General features: G+C 53.2%; 1 protein-coding gene across 1 annotated transcript in view; it reads right to left on the reverse strand.

Moving 5' to 3' along the window:
- GRINA (glutamate ionotropic receptor NMDA type subunit associated protein 1) overlaps positions 1 to 14,575 on the reverse strand; it is a 35,811-nt gene extending 21,236 nt beyond the window's left edge. Inside the window, exon 1 of the mRNA XM_081204894.1 lies at positions 14,516 to 14,575. The gene's annotated coding sequence lies outside the window, so the exon portion shown is untranslated. The remainder of the gene's footprint in view (positions 1 to 14,515) is intronic.
- Between the last annotated feature and the right edge of the window lie 3,239 nt (positions 14,576 to 17,814).

Below are 17,814 nucleotides of genomic sequence, written 5' to 3' on the forward strand. Positions count from 1 at the left end.
CAGCCTTCTTTGCAGATGACGCCAAGCCATGGTTCATTTCACCTATGGTTTGCTTGGTCACCCAAACCCTGCCCAGTGGCTTAACCATGGTTTGTTGTCGGCTCACAACCATGGTTTCTGTCAACTGTGGCTTGATGTCATGTGCAAGCCCAACACTCTTCTTTGACACGGAGCAAGAGCAGCTGTAAACAGAACAAACTTGGGGGAAAGAAGCAACTTGCAGTGGCAGGTTCTTGGTCTGCCAAGCCGTGGCTTGGCACTATGTGTGAACCAGCGAAGAAGTCAGTCAACAAAAGCAGCAGCAAAAGCAGGCAGGCAAGCCATGAAACGCAGCTGGAAGAGAGCAGCCCAGGAGCAAAAGATCACGGCGTGACCTAATTAAACGCTCACAAGAGGACAAAAAACATGTTAGCCTTGTGCCTCAGGTCCAGAGTCTGGGCACCAGCTGAGCCACAGTGGGAAGAGCACCCCAAGGCAATATTAGGGCCCTTCCCTTCCAAGGCACCCCTATTCCGCCCCACGTACTAAGATATCTGAACCAAGGGACCACTATTTTCAAGCACTGAACTCCTCACTTCTGAAGGGGTGTTGACTGGGAGTAGGAAGAGCCTGGAGAGGGCCTTCTGATGAATACTTTAAAGACTGGGGTGGGATCAGGGTGGTGCAAGGGGTCTTCCTGATCTCAAGCTGCAGAGGGCTTCATGGGCAAAACCATCCCCCCAACCTGAGCCTGCAAATGCCCCAGAAGCTGCTCCACATTAGTTTTATGCTGGCAAGTAAAAGAGTTTGGATTTGATATCCCGCTTTATCACTCCCCTCCAGGAGTCTCAAAGCGGCTCACAATCTCCTTTCCCTTCCTCCCCCACAACAAACACTCTGTGGGGTGAGTGGGGCTGAGAGACTTCAAAGAAGTGTGACTGGCCCAAGGTCACCCAGCAGCTGCATGTGGAGGAGCGGAGACGCGAACCCAGTTCACCAGATTACGAGTCTACTGCTCTAAACCACTACACCACGCTGGCTCACAAGTGACAGCCCCATCAGCTCACTCCAGTTCATAATCTGACCGCTGTCCTCTGGCAGCCTCAATGCCTGGCTGGCTCCTCGTGACACAAGAGGCCTCTTGAGACCAGCCCTCACCTTGGGAGCACGACAGCTGCCTCCTTAGCTGCCAGCGTGATCCTCCTGGGGAAGAAGAGCCCCCATCTGCACCCAGTTCCCACTCCACCCCTTGAGGAGAGCTCAAGGCAGAGCCAGAGGGAAGCCTGTCTACCTGCGGGAAACAAGGAGCAAAGGGTGGCTGGGAATCCTCCCCCCCTCCAATTCCCAGAACTAGACCCCTCTTTCCCTCCCTTCCCCCTCCCACTTGACCCACCACTGGGCTGGCACCTGCCCCCTTCCCTCCCTCGATTCCTCCAGGACCTGCCTGTCCTGCCCAGCTGGCAAATGTGCTGCGCCACACACTCTCAAAGGGCAAGCAACACCACCAGCCCCGTGTGTAGCAGGCCGGACATTCCTGCGGGGGCAGAAGCTGCAAAAACACTCCTGTTTCCCCACTTGTAACTTTGAAAGGGGGAGCATCTTCCCACATCCCTCCCTTGCTTCTGGGGACCAGCATGAGCCTCCCTGGACCTCCACGCTGAGCCCACCACCACCCTCAGAGGCCACACCAGCCTCTGCCACACGTGGCCCAAGGTGGAGCCCTGTGCTTCAGCCCAGCTGCTCACATGAGCCTTCTCTTCTTCACCAGCCAGCCTGGATCAACAACATGTGCCTCTCCCTTTCCCCTGGGGGGTCCAATGACAGCCACAACAGCCCTCTGCAGAACCCCAGCTGAGCCCAGCAAAGCCTCCTTCTCTCCAGGGAAGCTGCTCTCCTCCTGCTGCCATGAAGGGCTTGCTGCCGTCAGCACCTCCATCTCCTCAGGGGATCCAGCGCCTACTCCCCTCAAGATGCAATGGAGGGGGGGTGACCCTCTTGCCAAAGCAGCAGCAGGAATCCATCCCTTACCGGCAGTAAGGGGGGGCACCCTCTTTGAGCTTGGGCCTCAACGCCTTGCCCAAATAGCCACTTGCAGATGCTCCTGCAGAATCCTGGCAGCCCAACCAGCACACAGAGCAGCCTTTCTCAACCTGTGGGTCCCCAGATGTTGTTGGACTACAACTCCCATCACCCCTAGCTAGCAAGGCCAGAGCTCAGGGATGATGGGAGTTGTAGTCCAACAACATCTGGGGACCCACAGGTGGAGAACCGCTGGTCTAGAGCAGTGGTGGCCAAACTTGGCCCTCCAGCTGTTTTGGGACTACAATTCCCATCATTCCTGACCACTGGTCCTGTTAGCTAGGGATGATGGGAGCTGAAGTCCCCAAACAGCTGGAGGGCCAAGTTTGGCCACCACTGGTCTAGAGACTGCTTTAAGCAGCTGCTCAGTCTGCCATTCCCGGAAACAGGCCCTGAGCTCCGCCTCAAGTCCACCTCCCTGGAGCAAAGTCCTCCTGCAGTCAACAGGACTTCCCTCTAGGTAACAATGCCCAGGATCAGGACGCAAAGCTTGCTCTGGTTTTCGCTCTGTCTGCAGAGAAAGGGAGGACTTCAAATAATCCCAAGGACACCGCGGATTCAAGGTGCACAATTTGCAAGCAGAGTGTGCGGGTTCAGCCTCTTCTTCCAGCAAATGAGAAAAGCTGCCGGGGTTGCCACCTTACCAGAAAAGAGGAGCACACAGGGGCACCTGCTGCGGCCCTCCTGCTTCTGAGCAACAAACCAGAAAGTGCAATGAACCTTGGCTTCCTGTGACATCTGAACCCAGTGTTGCTGGCCTCAGACAGTGTCTTGTTGCTGCCTTGCAAGCCCTGGCTTCTTAGGGAGAAGCCAGCCGGGCTCCCCGATTTGGGTGTCACAGGGAGCGACAGTCAGTTCTCCAAGTAGTGGTGCAATAGCAGGAGTCGTTTTACAGAAGTGTCACAGGCAAGAACTGGGGAGATCAAGGTTCAAATCACCACTCGGCCACGAAGCGGACTGAGGGTGAACGTGAGTCAGTCTAGTCTCTCAGCCTAGTCTACCTCACAGGGTTGTTGTGAAAATAAAAGGGGCAAGGGAAAGTAGCATATAAATTAAATAAATTGTGGTCTTGTGCTTTGCTTCTTGCCCTCACATCTAGGGAAGAGTGGCCGGGCAGAAAGGACCCCCCCCCTTGCTCCCAAGTGGACACAGCTGTGGCACCCATCCTGGCTCCTTGCAATGTGCAAACACGGCCAGGCCTGGCTGAGAGCACACAGTGTGCCAAGAGGAGAAGGGGTGTGTGTCGCACAGTCCGGGTTGTGTGTCCTTTGAGGAGGCAGCGCTCTTCTGCCTTTGATGAGCACAATCTGAACTACTGTATACGCAACAAGAACAAGCGGATGAAATGGTTCACTGGCCCCAAACAGTAAATATCAAGTGCTTGAGTAATTGAAGTTCTTCAGATTAGCGGAGAAGGCTGTTTCCCTGGACAGACTGACAGGGGCCAGATTGTCTCTTGGGCCTTGACTTTTGTTTTGCAAGACCAAGACAGCTGTTATGAAAGGGCGAATGGCATCCACCATGTGACACTTTCAGGGCTCTGTCACAACCAGCATTGAGTGTGACACTGTTTGCTCACTTTTTACGGGATATCCACTTAACACTGTCATGCTAAACTTGTGCTTTCCCCATTTTGGACTTTCCCAGATGACAGAAACTTGGCAGATGTCCATAATAATAATAATAATAATTTTATTTATACCCCGCTCTCCCCAGCCAAGACCAGGCTCAGGGCGGCTAACACCCAATATAAAAACAAATTGATTGAAATACAACTTAAAAACAAGATTAAAATACATTAAAACATTAAAATATTAAAATACAGCCTCATTTCAATGGAAACTCAAATCAAAAACTTTTTGGGGGATGAAAACGTTAAGTCTTCACCAAGGCCAACTATCCAGACTGGTCCTACATGGGCCAGAAAAAAGCCAGGCAAGTCCCCAAATAGGAGTTCCTTAGCAGCGCCTTCTGTCTTTTTTAAAAAGGCATGGCTTTGATGCAGACAGTGAAGTGTCGGCAGACTGAACCCACCGCAGCTCAGCGCAGGCCCATTGCAGCATTTGTGGGGGGGGGGGGGGCATTTTTGTTCTTTTGATTCAACAGTGCTACACCTCTCTTTCATTAAAAAAAGGCGGGGGGGACGTTAATTATGATTAAAAGCTTTATTTTAAAAATTAAAACAGGGTTGTAAAATGAACCCCCACCGGGGTTCTGGTGAACGTGTGCTGAGGTGCAAAGCGCACGCCCCCCCCCCCCCGCAGCAGACTCAGCTTGCCTGCTTGTGTGAACAGAAGGTAGCAGGCCGAGCCCAGCACTCCCCGCAGTACGAAAAGGCCACTGCAGCACTGCTCCTCCTCCTCCTCGCAGCTGGCAATGGAGCAGCAATGATTGGGCAGCTGAAGGAAGCCGCCTGAGCCTTGGCAGGGAAGCGGGACCTTGAGCATGGATTTAAGGAAATGAAAGGGGGAGACACCTTCCCAGAAACAAGACATGAGGTGCAAGGCAAGGCAAACACCCAGATAATCAGGAAGGGCAAACAGGTAAGCTAAGGAGGAATTCTGCATGGAATCTCTTGCTCAAGGACCCCAGATAGTGGCAGCAGTCCATGATAACACCCTAGCAAACTGGGGGGGGGGTGTTGCTCCCTCCTCCCTTCAGACCAAGCAGGGGGGCTGGTGAGGGTGCACAGAGAAGATGCCAGGCTGTGCCAGCAGCAAGGGACATGTTATTCCACTTTTGCAGCCCACAGCTACGGGCACAACTTGGTTGTGCCACTTAGCCAGGAGCTGCAAGATGGAAGGGAGGAAGGCAGCATTTTGATCACACTGCCCCCCTCGAGCCCCCCCTCCTTAGTGCCCATTCCTAGCACTTGCCGGCTTCTGTCAGCAACTAGGAGGGGACCAGGCAGCTGTTTGTGGAAAAGGAAACTTGGGCTCCAGCGCTTTCCCAGGGAGCTGAAACAAGGCCAGGATGGTGCAGGGTGGCTGGCTGCACTGGGGGAGGGGGGAGGCTGGGGGGGGGCTGCAGCTGGCCAAGAATTATGCCCCTGCTCCCTGGCCCAAGAGGGACCCCAAAGCAGCCCCCTGGGCACCCAAAGGGGTTTCCTTTCCCCATGCCAGGAGAGGGTGCTGCTCCAGGCTCACTGAGAATGGATGATGGCAGACTGGGAACTGCGGGGGGGGGGGGGAGGAAGGAGCCCTTGCTGGTGCCACTTGCAGCGCCAGCCAGCCAAGAAGCCCCTCCAGCAGAGACGCCAAGCCCAAACAGGGCAGCAGAGCGGAAGCAACAGGGTGGGGGTTGCCTGAAAGGAGGCCGGCCAAAGACCCCCCTCCAGGGAGGCTGTGGAGGGAGAGGCGCCCCCTCCCAAGGGCCAAGCATCCCAGCAACATCCCAGCAGGCCAAGGCTGCACCTGCCTCCGTTGCCGTCGCTGCGTCACCAGGCTCCGTGTCCACGCAAGGCACACAGAGACCCCTACGGGTGGCAGCGCCAGCCGAGGATGGGGGGGTTACGGCGTCCCCTCCCCCCCGGCTCGTAATCCGCTTTGAGCTTAAGGCGCCCTAATTCCCGGCCGGGCCTATTTCTGGCCTCGCGACCCTAATCCCTTCACTCGGCCCACCCACCACGGGGAGAGGGCACTGAGATGCCCCCGGCCGAATCAGCCACCAGGAGCGGAGGGCAGCAAAGACCAGGGACCTTGGATCTTTCCACATCACCAAAACCACAGAAACCCCAAGCGCCCCCTCCCCACCTGCAAAGATCAGCTGCCCCCTCTTTTTAAAAACGAGGCTTGCGGCAGGGGGGTGATTCTGGGGGCGGAGGTCCTTTCCGCAAAGGCAGATAAAGGCGCCAAGGGAAGCTCTAGCGGCGAAGTTCCCGGGTCCCCCTGCCGCCCAGCGCCCCCGCGATGGCTCTTGGGTCCTGCCTGGCATCCCTGCCAGGGGCTAGAGCAGGCCGCCTCCTCTGCTGGGCCTGCGGAGGGCAGCCTTTCTCTCCCAGCCCCAGCTGCTTTCCATTATGGAGAGGGATTAAAGGGCCCCTGAAGAGACTGGCAGTGGAAGACCAATTCATAGAATCATAGAATCATAGAGTTGGAAGAGACCACAAGGGCCATCGAGTCCAACCCCCTGCCAAGCAGGAAACACCATCAGAGCACTCCTGACATATGGTTGTCAAGCCTCTGCTTAAAGACCTCCAAAGTAGGAGACTCCACCACACTCCTTGGCAGCAAATTCCACTGTCGAACAGCTCTTACTGTCAGGAAGTTCTTCCTAATGTTTAGGTGGAATCTTCTTTCTTGTAGTTTGGATCCATTGCTCCGTGTCCGCTTCTCTGGAGCAGCAGAAAACAACCTTTCTCCCTCCTCTATGTGACATCCTTTTATATATTTGAACATGGCTATCATGTCACCCCTTAACCTCCTCTTCTCCAGGCTAAACATGCCCAGCTCCCTTAGCCGTTCCTCCTAAGGCATCGTTTCCAGGCCTTTGACCATTTTGGTTGCCCTCCTCTGGACACGTTCCAGTTTGTCAGTGTCCTTCTTGAATTGTGGTGCCCAGAACTGGACACAGTACTCCAGGTGTGGTCTGACCAGAGCAGAATACAGTGGCACTATTACTTCCCTTGATCTAGATGCTATACTCCTATTGATGCAGCCCAGAATTGCATTGGCTTTTTTAGCTGCCGCGTCACACTGTTGGCTCATGTCAAGTTTGTGGTCAACCAAGACTCCTAGATCCTTTTCACATGTACTGCTCTCAAGCCAGGTGTCACCCATCTTGTATTTGTGCCTCTCATTTTTTTTGCCCAAGTGCAATACTTTACATTTCTCCCTGTTAAAATTCATCTTGTTTGTTTTTGCCCAGTTCTCTAATCTGTCAAGGTCGTTTTGAAGTGTGATCCTGTCCTCTGGGGTGTTAGCCACCCCTCCCAGTTTGGTGTCATCTGCAAATTTGATCAGGATGCCCTTGAGTCCATCATCCAAGTCGTTGATAAAGATGTTAAATAAGACCGGGCCCAAGACAGAACCCTGTGGCACCCCACTAGTCACTCTTCTCCAGGATGAAGAGGAACCATTGATGAGCACCCTTTGGGTTCGGTCAGTCAGCCAGTTACAAATCCACTGAGTGGTAGCAGAGTCAAGACCGCATTTTACCAGCTTCTTTACAAGAATATCATGGGGCACCTTGTCAAATGCCTTACTGAAATCAAGGTAGGCTATATCCACTGAGTTCCCTTCATCTACCAGGCTTGTAATTCTGTCAAAAAATGAGATCAGGTTAGTCTGACATGACTTATTTTTCAGAAATCCATGCTGACTATTGGTGATCACAGCATTCCTTTCTAGGTGCTCACAGACTGTTTGCTTAATGATCTGCTCCAGAATCTTCCCTGCTATTGATGTCAGACTGACTGGGCGGTAATTATTTGGGTCCTCTCTTTTCCCCTTTTTGAAAATAGGGACATTTGCCCTCCTCCAGTCTGCCGGGACTTCGCCTGTTCTCCAGGATTTCTCGAAGATGACTGCCAGTGGTTCTGAGATCACATCTGCCAGTTCTTTTAATACTCTTGGATGCAGTTCATCTGGCCCTGGAGACTTGAATACATCTAAACTAGCCAAATATTCTTGTACTGTCTCCTTAGTTATTCTGGGCTGTGTTTCCTTTGCTGAATCATTTGCTCCAAATTCTTCAGGTCGGGCATTGTTTTCTTTATCGGAGAAGACTGAGGCAAAGAAGGCATTGAGGAGTTCAGCCCTTTCTGTGTCCCCTGTTTGCATTTCACCATCTTCTCCTTTGAGTGACCCCACTGTTTCTTTGTTCTTCCTTTTGCTACGAACATACCCATAAAAGCCTTTTTTGTTGCTTTTAACCTCTCTAGCGAGCCTGAGTTCATTCTGTGCTTTAGCTTTTCTGACTTTGTGTCTACACGTGCTGGCTATTTGTTTGAATTCCTCTTTGGTGGTTTCCCCCCTTTTCCATTTTTTGTACACATCCTTTTTTAATCTTAATTCAGTTAAAAGTTCTTTAGATAGCCACCCTGGCTTCTTTAGGCACCTTCCATGTTTCCGTCTCATTGGTATTGCTTGACATTGTGCTTTTACTATCTCCCTCTTAACAAACTCCCAGCCATCATGAACTCCCTTTCCTTTTAGTATTGCTGTCCATGGGATCTCACCCAGCACTTCCCTAAGTTTTATGAAGTCGGCTTTCTTAAAGTCAAGAAATTGAGTCCTAGTATGCTTGGCTGCTCCTTTCCGCTGTATAGTAAACTTCAGAAGAGCATGATCACTCGCGCCTAATGATCCTTCCACATCTACCCCACTAACCAGGTCATCAACATTGGTTAGGACGAGATCTAAAATGGCTGTTCCTCTTGTTGCTTCTCCCACTTTCTGGACAATGAAGTTGTCTGCAAGGCCAGTGAGGAATCTGTTTGACCTTATGCTCTTGGCTGAGTTTGACGTCCAACAAATATCCGGGTAATTGAAGTCCCCCATTACTACTATCTCCCTTCCTTTTGCATGCTTGGCCATCTGTTCCAGGAAGGCATCATCTATGTCCTCCGTTTGGCTTGGGGATCTATAGTAAACTCCCACAATGAGGTCTCTGTTATTCTTCTCTCCCTTAATTTTGACCCAAATGCTCTCACTTTGGCTTTGAGGTTCTAAATCTTGGATCTCTTCACAGGTATACACATCCCTGACATATAACGCCACTCCTCCTCCTTTCTTGTCTGGTCTGTTTCTCTGAAATAGATTGTATCCCCCCATTATTACATTCCAATCGTGGGACTTATCCCACCAGGTTTCAGTGATGCCTATTATGTCATATTTAGTTTGCTGTACCAAGAGCTCAAGCTCATCTTGTTTATTTCCCATGCTTTGCGCATTAGTGTACAGACATTGAAGTCCATTAATCATTCCCCCGTGTCTCTTATTTAAGGATTTTTTCCTCCCACCACTAGGTCCGCGTGCTGTTTGCTCCATTTGGTCTATGACATTTGGATGATCATCTTCATTAATTGATAGACTCCTACCTTCAGGAGCACTGTCTCCCTCCCCCACATTAGTCAGTTTAAAGCCCTCCTGATGAGGTTTCTGAGATTTTTGGCAAAAACATTCCTCCCAACCGTTGTGAGGTGCAGCCCATCACTTGCCAGAAGTCCATCTTCAAGAAACTGCAGTCCGTGATCTAAGAATCCAAACCGTTCCTGTTTACACCATTTGCGAAGCCAGCTGTTCACTTCCACTATTTTCCCCTCTCTCCCTGGGCCACGTCGTTCAACTGGGAGGACAGACGAGATGACAATTTGTGCATTTAGTTGCTTCAATTTCCTGCCGAGAGCCTCATAGTCTCTTTTGATCTTCTGGAGGCTATTGCTTGCAGTGTCATTGGTTCCCACATGAACCAAGAGGAAGGGGTATTTGTCAGTGGGTTTTATGATTCCTTGCAGTCGATCAGTTACATCTTGGATCTTAGCCCCGGGGAGACAGCACACTTCCCGAGACATCTTGTCAGGCCCACAGATCACTGCTTCTGTTCCCCTCAGTAGGGAATCCCCTATCACCACTACACGCCTCCTCTTGGGTTTGGTCGGGGTTCTTCCGTGAGCTGTCCGTTCCAAGGTCGCCTGCACATTCCCTGAGGACTGACTTTGCTGCTCGTCTTCATATACCTGATCGACTGTAATGAGGGAGAGATCCTCAAATGGAGTCTGCTCTTCGTCTTCCATGCTAGGGGAGAGGACCTCAAAGCGATTGTGTATTTCTAAACAATCAGAGTGAACCCTGGGCCTCCTACTTCTTTGAGTCACGTTTCTCCATATATCTGGCTCCTGTGTTGATGAACTAGCCTCCTTCTCAGGGGAGTCCCCTGTCTCCTCCTTGGTGGGGACGGTGTGCTCTGTTGCTTCCAAGAAGAGCTCCAGCTCTCTAATTCTTTGGAGCGTAGCTACACGTTCCTCCAGTTGCTGGACTTTGTCTTTTAAAAGGGCAATCAACATGCAATTGCTGCAGGTGAAGCTGCCTGCAACCTTTGGCAAGATGGCAAACATTGCGCAGGAATCGCAGGCGACTGCAGCTGTTCCCTCCCCTTCCATCTTGAGATCGTGTTGTTGGGGGTGGCTACAGAGGTCCTCCATCATAAAAAGCTTGAAGACAGGACAAATAACTTCGCCCACAAAAAAAAAACCTAGGTCTCCCCCAACAAACGTTTGAGACTAGCTCCCCTAAATCTAAAAGATGGATATAACTGCGCGCGCCGCTAGGCGCGCGCCGCTGCCCTACAAACTCTGATAAGCTCCTCCCACAGCTAATCCCCTGCCTCAACAGAAACCCTGCCCCCTCTGACCTTTACACAGGGAAAAGAGCTAATCAGCCACAAGAAACACACACACACAAGAAAACCCTTTTTGCTCCTTCTTCAACTGCTGCCCTACAAACTCTTGGGGTGCAGCCGGAGAAAGCAGCAGCCTGGCCAGGGGGAGACTCAGGGCCAGTCTGGGAGAGAGGCCTGGCAACGCACAACACAAACCCGCAAGCTCAGAGCCACAGAGGGCCCAAGGCCAAAGCAGCTCTTCCGCAGGAAGGGCAAGACAGCATGACCCACACAGAGAAGCTCCAAGGGGCACACAGCCCCCCTCTGTACCTCCTCCCATGCCCTGGGCAGAGGGACCAGCCTCACACAGCGGCTGAAGGCTCAAGTCATACCGGGGGGGGAGACCCCCTTTCTGTGGCCCCAGAAGCCCCTCTTCAAGTGCAGGGTTCTGGAGAACCCTTCTCCCGAGTGCATCTAGCTAGGATTTCACTTCACAACTCTCAGTGTCTTGCACTCTGGAAACTGGGCTTGGAGACCAAGATGACAGACGCCAGGAGCCAATCCAGAAATGTGTCACGTGACGTCCGGCATTGTGGGAACCAGGCAAGAGACTTCGGGGCACCGACCAGCACCTAAACCCCAAATCCAGCCTAATCACCTAGAAAGAAACCAAACCAGAACACAGGCTGGGCGGGTGGGCGGCCCTCCAGATGTTTTGGCCTACAACTCCCATGATCCCCAGCTACCAGGACCAGTGGTCAGGGATGATGGGAATTGTAGTCCAAAACATCTGGAGGGCGAGGGTTGGGATGCCTGCCTTAGAAGCACCTCCACATCCAACACAATAGATTCTCCGACCCTCACTTCCCTGAGATGGAACGTTTTATGTGCGCTATAATATATGGCAATGTGCCTCTCTCTACGCATTTTGCGGGGTTGTGCATTGACACCGTACATGAAAAGCAGCCCCATTTAGCACACGGAGCGTGTGACTGCGCTCTTCCCTCCATGCACAAGAAGATATCCCCCCCCCCTCGAGCGAGCAGCATGTTCAGTGTCGTCACAGGAGAACATCCCAGAATTCTCTTCTGCCATCTGGAGAGCAGCAGCCCCTCGCTTGATCTGTGGCGGAGAGCATCGCGCTGGCAAGGAATGTGCTCTGTTCATATTCTGCTTTCTTTCTTTTTAAAAATCAAGCACACGTGCAAAGCAGCGTCCAAGTGTTAAAAGCTCCCAATGGCTCCCAGGGGCCATTAAACAAACTGGCCCCAAGGCACCTGTTTCTCCACAAGATTAAGCTGCTTTGTCCCACACACAAGGCCCCCCACACACACTCTCCACTCTCTACCCATCTGGATCCCAGTGCTGGCCTCCCATCTCCCTTCTATCTCACCATCCTGGTCAGCCCCCCCCCCTTTTTTTACAGAGACTCCAGAAATGCAGCGAAATCTGGAGCAAAAGGCTGCCCCTTGTCTCATTTCTTGAGAAGTCTGAGCCAAGGGTAGGATCCTGCACTCTCATTGCTGAAATGGTTGCTCTACCTGGCAAGGAGATTCTTCCCCTCCGCTCATCCTTTGCACACCTGGGTGGTGCAAGGCAGACAGAAAATGGTCCAATGTAGAAGTTCCAGCCCTCAATCTCTGTCTTGCACGGTGCGCCTTGAACACTTGGAAGAGTTCAGTATAGTCTGAAACCTCCCTCCCAGCTTCATAGAATCAGAGTTGGAAGAGACCCCAAGGGCCATCGAGTCCAACCCCCTGCCAAGCTTCAGAAACACAGGCGGACCCCCTAAAATGGGGCCTCGCTCCCTCGGGGTCCTTTGCTCTGTGGCACCAGCAAACTTGCCAAGGACCTTTAGCTGCTCTGGATGAAACTTGGGGTCCCTTCCAACTCTTTGAAAGGCAGACTTAGGGCCACACTCAGCTTCCATTAGGGACCCCAGTCCTGGGTGGGCTGCTCTGCCACCCCCCAGCCGCACCACGGGAGCCCCTTCCTCCTCCTAGGGGAAGGCCCGGGAGCTGGGAGGGGGCAGCAGCCTTCTGGTGCAGCAGCAGTCCTCCCTGCCCCATCAGGGCCCCCGGGGGCCACCGCCACACGGACCCACGTCATCTGGGCCCTGGGCTGGAGCTGATTTCAGCCGGCTGCAAAGGAGACGGGAGGGGCCAAAGCATTTCGCAGCCCCCAGCTCACTGCTTGCAGCCCCTCGCAGCGCATTCTGGTTCTGCGCCACTTCCCCACTAGACCCTTTGCTCCCACCCTTTGCTGCTGCATTTGGGACACACATCTGGCGCCCCCAGCTACAGGGAGGATATGCGCCAAGGCCCAGGCACTGAGCACAGGGGCTCTGATCCTGCCTGCCCACTCGTGGGACCTCAGCGCCCTGCACCAAGGAGGAACTGGGCTGTGTCCAGTCACCCACCATGACTGTAGCACACTGGTAAAGGGACCCCTGACCGTTAGGTCCAGTCACGACCGACTCTGGGGGTTGCGGCGCTCATCTCGCTTTACTGGCCGAGGGAGTCGGCGTACAGCTTCCGGGTCAAGTGGCCAGCATGACTAAGCCGCTTCTGGAGAACCAGAGCAGCGCACGGAAACGCCGTTTACCTTCCCGCCGGAGTGGTACCTATTTATCTACTTGCACTTTGAGGTGCTTTCAAACTGCTACGTTGGCAGGAGCAGGGACCGAGCAACGGGAGCTCACTCTGTTGCGGGGATTCAAACCACCGACCACCTGATCGTCAAGTCCTAGGCTCTGTGGTTTAACCCACAGCGCCACCCGCATCCTCGCACACTGGTACTCTCCAGCAGATGTTGTGAATGACACCTGCCCTCCCCCCTGGGGCAAATGGGAGTTGTGGTCTGGCACACCTGAAGGCCCCCAAGCCAGCCAACTCTCCTCTCTCACAGCAAGGCTGAGTGTGGCTCCCGCAAGGCCAAGCCAGCTGCAAAACCACAGGAGGGGGTCAGCCAGTGGCGGGGGGGGGGGGTTCACCACCCCGCCTGAATCAGACTCTCTTGCCTGCCTGTGTCCTGCCTTCTTCAAAGCTGCCAGCTGCCCAGAGGGACAAATCAAGGATATGGAGGTAGGAACCAACAACGGGAACCACAGGACTTCTTTTTCCTCCTGGCTTCTTCCTCCCACACCCCCAGCCTGGGCTTTCTTCCCTCAACACCCACCTGGTGCCAGGACCCCCCTTGCCTCCACCCGCCTTCTAAAAAGACAAAAGGGCCCCCTCCCAAAGAGATCAAGGAAATGGACAAATCATTCCCCTCGGAAAAAACGAAAGGAAAACGAAAAGCCAGAGAGCAGGGGTGCCAACTTGAGAATACAATACCTGGGAGGGGCAGGTAAGCCCAGTCCCACATAATCGACCACACGGCAGGGTTCATGCACACCATTTGCCTGCCAATGCCCATCAACTGGGGGGAAGCTTCTCAAATATTTTATGGGGGGGGCAAGGGACCTCGGCCCCCAGGAGTTGGCTCCTATGCCAACCTGCCTTGCCCGCCTCCATTTCATCTGGACCAGGTTTCATTTACGATTTAATCCCGTGGTGTTTTTTTTTTGGGGGGGGCGCTGCCTCTGCTCCGATGCTGCTCAGGCCGCGCTGGGTTTTTCCGCCCCGCCAGATCGAGGCTACTTTAGGGGGCTCCTGGAAAGGCAGGTGAGGCTGGAATTGGTTTTAATGGGGGGGGGGATAAAATCTCCGTCGCCCCTTCCTCCTTTCTCCCCGGCTCCATCCCTCCTTCGACGGAGCCCAAGCCGGGAAGGGGGGTGCCACGCGCGGCCCGGACCCCCCTCCCGCCCCACCGCATTGCAGGCCTCCGGGGAGAGCCAGAGGGGCTGAGCCCCCTACCGGCCTCGCCTTCCAGCCCCGGACGCCGCGGGGCAGCTCGACGGCCCCCGCCCGACGAAACACCGCGACCAGGACCCCATTGCCGGAATGGGGGGGCGCCCAGGTGACGCGACGGGGCCCCCGCTCGTGTGGCGCACCAAGGCATCCCTCCCCCGGCGGCAGTTTGCATCCGTAGCATCACCTCTCCCCCCCCCCACCCGGGGCTTAGGATCCCGCTAGGGCCGCGCAGCCCCCGCCGAAGCGCTGCTGGGACCCCCCCCCCGCGCCCCCGCCGGGCTCACCTGACGGGCTCGGGCGCAGCTCCGCGGCTCGCCTGGCGCAGCTCGGCGTCGAGGGATGGCGGGAGGGGGCGGGGGGGCTTTCCTCCCGGGCGGGGGCGGAGCGTCAGGAGGAGGGGGCGTGGCCAGGAGGCCAAAGGCAGCCGGGGGGGGAGGGGGAGCGCAGCAGCGCCGCCCGACCAGAAAGAGACCCTCGGAGAGGCTGGCTGCTGCAGCTCTGGATTCCGGGCAAGGGAAAGCGCACCTCGGAGGCAGCTTGCGCCAGCAGCCCGGCGGGCGCCGGATCCGGCCCCAAGGCAGCGCAGGGGGCTTCTCGGCCAGCCTAAGCAGCGCCCACGGGGGGGGGACCGAAGCGCCCCAGTGGACGCCCCTCCGTCTGCGCGGGACCCGAGCGCAGCAGCAGCGCTCTCCCTGCGCGGCGTCCAGGGGGCAGCCGGATCAGCCGTCCTGCCCCACCGCCAGCCCAGGGCAGCCCCGGGGGGCCCCCACCCCACTCCCGCCCCTCCTCATCCTCGGCCCCCCAGCAGGGCTCTGCCCCGAGCCGCTTCCCAGCCGAAGCCCTTTCCGCCGCCAGGGGGCGCGCTGCCTTGAGCGCCCGATCGCCTCCGTGGGAAAAACATGGTCCCGAACAATAAACATGTGCGCTGATTGGACCGGGCAGGTTGAGGGACGCGACGTCTGGCGAATCAGCCGCTCCCAACGAAGCCGAGCGAAAGTCAATGTTGGGGTGGGATTAGAACGCTTGAAGCGACGGAGGCAACCAATGGGAGGGAGGGAAGAAGGGAGGCTGCCGGACCAATCAGATTCTGGGGCTTGGACTGACAGCCAGAGTCACCAATCGGAAAAGGGTTGCGTGGGAAAAGCTGGTCGACGTGAATGAGCCGGAGCGAGCGCGTGCTCACCTGCTGCGCGCGCAGCCGGGGCTGAAGTTGCAAGTGCGCGGGTGGCCTGCAATTTGTAATAATTTGTAGTAATGACTTATAATAATTTATAAGATCCTGAACCTCCCTCTTTCAAAGAGAAGCTTCCTATTTCTTTCCTGTTTACAGAAGCTTTTAATGTTTAATAGGTTATTGTATTTTAATATTCTGTTGGAAGATGCCCAGAGTGGCTGGGGAAACCCAGGGTATAAATAATCTATTATTATTATTATTATTATTATTATTATTATTATTATTATTATTATTATTATTATTATTATTATTATTATTAATTTTGCTATCCAAAACAAATCATGAAGCCCTTCGGAGCAAGAGGGGAGCAAGGAGAGCAGCTGGCAAAAATGGAGCTGCCAAACAGGGCAGCTGTGGGGGGGGGATGGGGAAGATTTCCCCCTTTTCTTTTACTCTGACTGAGGAATGAATCTTGAGGGGTGGCAAGTCCCTTGAGTAGGGCTGAACCAAGGCAACCCCCAATTTGTATAACAGGATGATCTAGAATGGGGGGCTTTACTTGCAGCGGAACAGGAAGTTGGTAACTTCCAAGGTTGGGCCTCAAAATCTTCTCCTTCTTTGGCGATCACTCGTAGCCAAGTAAGATTGTCTTCCATAAACACAGTTTTAAAAGCGAGTCCGTAAGTGTCTGTGGAGGCCAATTCTGGATCCACACATCCTTCCACAGTGGGGACATTGGTTCCCGGGTGGGAGTTGATCACACTGTGGATTTGCCTTCCTCTTAGCACATTTCTCCCTTGCATCCTGAGTTCGAGTGTCTTCAAAGCCCATGACACCTCTGGTAAAGGCTGTTCTCCAATTAGAGCGCTCGCAGGCCAGTGTTTCCCATTTGTCGATGTTTATACTACAGTCTTTAGATTTGCCTTGAGACAGCCTTTAAACCTCTTTTGTTGACCACCAGCATTACGCTTTCCATTTTTAAGTTCAGAATAGAGTAGTTGCTTTGGAAGACGATCATTAGTCATCCGCGCAACATGACCAGTCCAATGAAGTTGATGTTGAAGAATCATTGCTTCAACACTGGTGATCTTTGCTTCTTCCAGTATACTAATATTAGTTTGCCTGTCTTCCCAAGTGATGTGTAAAATTTTTTGGAGACACCGTTGATGTAATCTTTTGAGGAATTGGAGATGGCGTTTATAAGTGGTCCATGTTTCACAAGCATATGGTTGGCAGTACAATAGTTTTGTAAACAAGCATTTTGGTTTCCCTGCGAATGTCCCGGTCCTCAAACACTCTGCACTTCAGTTGGGAGAAAGCTTCACTCGCAGAGCTCAGGAGATGCTGGATTTCTGCATCAATGTTGACCCTTGTGGAAAGATAACTGTCTAGGTAGGAGAAGCGACATTTTCCAATGTTACACCATTGAGTTAGATTTGTGGCACTGCATAGGGGTTATTTTGTACTTGTTGGTGCAGCACTTTGGTTTTGGGGGTGTTGAGCAATAGACCTAAGCTTTTCATAAGCTTCTGCGAAGATATTTAGGATGGTTTGGAGGTCTTCCTCTGAGCGTGTGCACACTACGTTGTCACCAGCATACTGAAGCTCCATGACGGAAGTTACGGTAACCTTACTCTTTGCTTTCAGCCTGCTCAGATTGAAGAGCTCTCCATATGTTTGATGTATGATTTCTACCCTGGTGGGGAGTTTCCCTTCGACAAAGCGTAGGATCATGGCCAAGAAAATAATGAATAGAGTTGGGGCAAGAACACAACCCTGTTTAACACCTGATCCCACTGTGAATGGTTCACTTTGAGAGCCATTGTTATCTGCGATTGTTGCTGTAGAATTATCATGGAGGAGCCGAATGATGTTCACACATTTATCTGGGCAGCCAATTTTCAGAAGGACAGTCTACAGAGCATTACGATTTACAGTGTCAAAAGCCTTAGTCAGGTCAATGAACGCCATAGACAAGGGTTAGTTTTGCTCTCTGCATTTTTCTTGAAGCTGTTGAGCGGTGAAAATCATGTCTACTGCCCCCCTAGAAGGCCGGAAGCCATTTTGGGATTCAGGAAGGGTCACCTTGGATATTGTTACGAGAATTTTGTCGGCCGCAGCTAATAGAGAGATGTCTTGATAGTTTCCACAATCAGTTCTGTCACCTTAATTTTGGCATCTCTAAAGTCTGCTGGGATTTCTTCTCTTTCCCAGATTTTTTTCGATGAGTTTGTGAAGTTGTTGTGTAAGTTCAATTCCGCCCACTTTGAAGATTTCGGCAGGTATCCCATCAGGTCCACTGGCTTTGTTGTCTTTCATTTAGTTAATAGCTGTACACAACTCTCCCAGATTTGGAGATATTGCAAGCTCATCTCTAATTTGTTTTTGCGGGATTTGTGAGAGGACCTC

This window comes from Podarcis bocagei (assembly GCF_964188305.1).
Source record: "Podarcis bocagei genome assembly, chromosome: 8".
NCBI classification, from domain to species: Eukaryota; Metazoa; Chordata; class Lepidosauria; order Squamata; family Lacertidae; genus Podarcis; species Podarcis bocagei.